Genomic DNA, 5649 nt, shown 5'->3' with positions numbered 1-5649 from the left:
TCTTGTATTAATTTTAGGGACCGCCTATTGTCCTATTTTATTAATTAATTGCATGAATCTTAAAGATGTGAGGTTATAATACATTATGGTTTTCTTATTGTATTTCCGAAACTTTTCCTCTAAAATGCTAATAATTGACATAGATATGGAAAAAGACCACATATGCTAATATGGTGTTGACACACACACACACTAAAATCTTTTACCTTGACGTAGAACAACCCAATGTTTAATAGAATAACAAAACAATGTGTAGTCTTAGATAAAAAAATGGTATATACTATATTGGATTTTTATCTTCCATTTCCATTGATATAAATTAGTTTGTTGGCGGCATATAAACAACTTTCACTTGCTTGGTAATAACATTTTGTCTTTCTTATTTTTATTATCTATTATTGAAGATTATTGGTTTATAATGCTCTATATAAAATAAGTTTTTGCTCTCCAATTTATAAGCCTCTGCATGTGAAATTATTTTTTAATGAAATGTATGAAGTATCAAACAGTCTTGAGTCCAAGTTTGTACTAAATACTCTTGGTCTAGAGGCACAAATTGAAGGTACAGATTCATATATAGTATTAATCACTTTGTTGATTGAATTGTAATGGTTGTATGTATTGAATTTGAATTATTGTAGGCAAGGTTGTCAAACTCTAGATCTTACCTAAGATCTTTGGGGTATAGAAAAAGCGTAAAGCATAGGATCGTAAAGTGGATCTTAAGATCTCACAAAATTGACAAAATTATACCATAAAATTAAGAAAAATAACCTTAACATAAAAATTTTCATTGGTTCAATAAAAAATCACAAGCTGAAACACAAATTACGATTGCTTCAAACTAAAAAACAAAACCTATCACCATCATCTAACATCTAAAACTTTAATTTAACAATTCATCCAAGGCATTGTGATCAAAACCAACATCTTCCATACAATCTTTATCTCCTTCTCCATCAAATTCCTCATCAAGGTTGTGAATCTCCAAATCATCTTGAGGGGCAGTATCTTCAACTCCATTCCCTTCTTCATTTTAATTGCCAAATTCTAAATCCTCATTTTCTATTGTGAAATCTAAAATGTCATTCTCAGTTGAACATTCATTATTTTCTACAATCCATTCATCATCATATTCAAGATCATCAAGGTTATGTTTTACCACATTTCTAGTTTGCTTCTTCTTAGATAATTTTGAATTTGCCATCACAAACACAACATCATTCATTGTCTTTTGTTTCAAACGATTTCTCCACTTTGTGTGGACCTAATAGATACAAACTCCATTAGTATATAGCAAGTTGTGGATAATTTTCAAAGTAAAATTTTAAAATAATTTTTACCATCTCAAAAGCGCTCTAATTTCGTTCACACCTAGATGAACTGCAAGTTAAGCTTAACACACGAATTGCAAAAGTTTGAAGTTCTAGACGCTCATCCTCATATGATTCCCACCATTGTGATGGAGTTTTGGTTTTAAGTGCAGCCTTTGCTACCGGACTACCAAAAAAATTTGCTTGTGTCTTGAAATCTTCCAATTGAGCATCAATCTTGCAGATTTCTTCAACATCTCCCACCATCTTTTGTCAGTAGTCATATAACCTACGTTTGACTTCATAATCAGCTTTAAATCCAGGGATGTAATGTAGTTGATGGTTAAGGTAGTAGCCAGCCGCATGTAAAGGCCGATGCAGTTGTTTATCCCACCTCTCATCAATTATATTTCATAAAGGCTTGAAACTAAATAATGGAAAAAAATTACTTTTAGGCATGAAATAAAATGAATAATTTGAAGGCAAAATGCATAATTTGCAGAATGTACAAAATTTACAGAAATAATTTGCAGAATGTACAAAATAAAATGCATAATTTACAGAATGTACAAAATTTGAAAGCATTATGCAGAATTTACAAAATTTGAAGAATTTATAGAAATAAAACACAGAATTTACATAATTTGAAGGCATAATGCATAATTTGCAGAAACATAATTTGTAGAAAATAGAAATAGTAGTACCTTCTTTGAACACCATTGAAGGCAGTTTGGATTCTCTCCTTAGCTTGATCCATTGCCTCATAAATAAATCCCATTGCTGGTTTCTCATATGAATCCACTAAACAAAACACTTTGATTAGTGGATAAACACCTTTTAAGCAAATTGCAATTTCCAAAACTCTTTATCCATAATCACTTCTTCAACATATTGTCCTTCACTAGTTTTTGCAAACTTGCTTGATATCCATTCATTAGATGTAAACATTCTTATCAATGATCCTTTGTTCTCTATGAGACAACCCAAAGTTAGATAAGATGTTGCAAATCGAGTAGTGGTTGGTCTCACCAAATCTTTTCCTTTGGTGAAATGTTGTAATAAAGAAATTAGAGAAGCCTTTGAATATATATATTGGGGTAATTTTCTTACCCTTTGAAATTGTTTCATGATGAACTGTTATCTTTTTCTCAAAATCCTCTAACATGAGATCAATACAATGTGCTGCACACGGTGTCCAATAAAGCCTCTTCCTTTTTAACATTAACATCACACCAACAACTTTGTAATTTGCTGCATTGTCGGTCACAATTTACACGACATTTTCTTCTCCAACTTCCTCTACTACTTGATCAATCATCTGATATATTTTATCAGCAGTTTTTATTATATGAGAAGCATCTATTGACTTTAAAAAAACAGTTCCTTTAGAGCTATTAACTAAAAAATTCAAAAGTGTCCTCCGTCTTTTGTCCATCCACCAATCACTCATAATAGTACAATATGTCTTCTTCCAAGTAAGTTTGTGTTCTTCAATGACCTTAGTTGTCTCCTCCACCTTTTGCTTCAAGTACTTTGTTCTGATTTGATGATAGGAAGGTGGCTTAAAATCCAAGTCCATGTCTTGAAACCATCTCCAACATCCTTTTAAATTCATCACTCTTTGCCACATTAAAGGCTATGGCATTATTGTAGAAGAACGAAGCTATTTCTAGACACACTTCTTCTTTCAAATTCTTCTTAAAAATGTTGTTGATGGTGACTTGAGTGCTTATTACATTTCTCTTAAAAAGTTTTGCAGGGGTAGCATTCTCATCCTTTTCTAATAACCTTTTCCTTTTACATTATTTGTATCATTCTCTTTTATTTTCTTCAATGATTTACCTTTCAAGGATTTTACCAGTTCAAACATGTGTTTCTTCCCATCATCAGGTACATCATCACATGCAACAACGTTGATCTGTGGTACCAGCCAAATGGTGTTTTAGTTTGTACACTCCTATAATAAAGTTTTTCCACAATAATTGTATTTTATTTTTCTGGTTCCTCCATCAACAGATACACCATGTTTCCATGCTATATCAGTTCTGCTTCCTAATGCATTTTTCTGCACTCTGGAAGATGCAGAACCAGAATTGCAGGCAACAGAGTCAGGAACAGATGCAGCCGTAGACATTATTGAGATTGTGAGGCAACAACATAAATTGCAGATTGCGGCGAAGAGGATTGAGGAGAGTTTATGATATGAGATTGAGAATTGTTGTAGAGATGAGAAGAATTTATAGAAGAAATAGAATGAGAGAATTTGAAAGTGAAGCATTTAATTGAAGTTTCAGAACAGGAACAGTGCTTCGCTAGAGGAATACGAATAGAAATCTTCGTACTATGTGTCTTCTTCGTGTTTGCTGCTACTGCCTTCTCCTCCTCGTGCACGTGTCTTTTCTATATGGGAAACAAGCAGAATACGAAGGCGAAGAGGTGAAAAATGGGCCAGATCTAGGGTTTTTACAACCGGGCCAGAAACGGGTCAAAACTACGAAACGAGTCAAAATGACACCTCTACCTAGCGTGACGGGGAGCGCCGCCCCTACGCGTCCACGCGCTTCCTCTGCGCACCCATAGATCCATGTCGTACGAAGATCTTTCCTTCGCTTTAACACTATTCATGCCGTAGAACGCGTAAGATCTTAGGATCCTATGCTTTTGATCTAGCTCCTAAGAACAATGATTGTAGGAAATTGTAGTTGTATCTCTGTTAATAGTTTTTGTCTTCTACCAAAGAAATTCCCTTTTCTAACCAAGTAATCTTGATTCTAAGGGTTACACTCGCTTCTCCGATGTCTTTCATATCAAAGTTTTTACTCAACAATGATTTCACATTATTTACATCATGAATGTTTGAACCAAATATGAGTAAGTCGTCTACATAGAGGCATATGATAGTGCAAATGTCATTTTCAGATTTGTAATAAATACATTTGTCACTTTCATTCACTTTAAACTCATTCGACATAATCAAGTTATCAAATTTTTCATGTCATTGCTTAGGAGCTTGTTTAAGACCATACAAAGACTTATCTAACTTATAGACCTTGTCTTCTTGTCCATGAATTACAAAACCTTCAAGTTATTTTATATAGATTTCTTCTTCCAGGTCACCATTTAAAAAGGTTGTTTTAACATCCATCTGGTGTATCACCAGGTTATGAATAGCCACAAGTGATATAAGCACCCTAATAGATGTTATTCTACTGACTGGTGAAAAAGTGTCGAAGAAATATATATTTTCTCTCTGTCTAAAAACTTTGGCTACAAGGCGTGCCTTGTACTTATCAACAGATCCACCAGGTTTTAGTTTATTTTGTAAGATCCATTTACAACCTATTGGTTTGTAACCAGGAGGCAAGTCTACTAAATGTTAGGTCTTGTTAGACTCTAGAGAATCAATTTCATCGTTTATAGATTCTTGCCATAAATTTGCATCCAATGATGATAGAGCTTCCTTAAGATTTGCAGGATCCTTTTCTAAATTATAGGCCATATATTCGGGTCCATAATCTTTAAAACTCTTATTCTCTTAGTCCTTTGAGTTTTTGTTTCGACTTGTTTGTTGCTTTAAGTGCTTCTTGTCACAGGAACTTGACTAGGTTCACTACCCCCACTATTTCTCGACTTGAAATGGAATTTATTTTCATAGAAGTCAACATCATTTGATTCTATGATCACTTTCGCATTTAGGTCATAAAAGATATACACATTCATAAGCTCTACTAGCGAGTTTAATTCGCTTGGGATCGGGGATTCTGACATAAGTCAAACAACCCCATGTTCGAAGATAAGACAAGTTGGGTTGTCTTCCTTAATTAATTTATTTAATTTTTGCAGTTGAAGATGAAAGATGGATTTCACCATTGCCAGAAATTGCACCAGGTTGGAAGCAATATCACACTGATGAAGCAACTTCTTGGGCAATATCATATACAGGGCGTCTACAACTCTGAGGGTTTTTATTAGGTCGATTGCCACGTGTTACCCAAAATCCACCTAAGGAACCAGTAGATGCAATGTCATTAGATGAACCTTAATGTTTAAAATTGATATCTTGTAAAATCGTACTAATTAATTTTAGTTTTTTGTCGTTCAACTTTATCTTGTAATTTATTTTATAACGATAATTAATAACAATAATAAATAACGATAATTCATAGAAGGACAATTTAAAATAACAATAATTCATAACAACTAACCCCAATACATAAAAGTGTTAATAACAACTAAACGATAAAAGTGTTCATAACAACTAACCGACATAACAACAATTCATAAATGTTCATAACAACTAACCGACATCGCAACAATTCATAAAAGTGTTACTACT

General features: G+C 33.2%; 1 pseudogene; it reads right to left on the bottom strand.

The window, feature by feature from the left end:
* Positions 1–879: 879 nt before the first annotated feature.
* Positions 880–3447, bottom strand: LOC113786672 (uncharacterized; annotated as a pseudogene).
* Positions 3448–5649: the final 2202 nt, after the last annotated feature.

Source organism: Cicer arietinum, chromosome 5, assembly GCF_000331145.2.
Source record: "Cicer arietinum cultivar CDC Frontier isolate Library 1 chromosome 5, Cicar.CDCFrontier_v2.0, whole genome shotgun sequence".
In the NCBI taxonomy this organism is placed as follows: domain Eukaryota; kingdom Viridiplantae; phylum Streptophyta; class Magnoliopsida; order Fabales; family Fabaceae; genus Cicer; species Cicer arietinum.
Note: the sequence above shows the minus strand (reverse complement) of the source record. Positions and strands in the feature narration are given on the sequence as shown.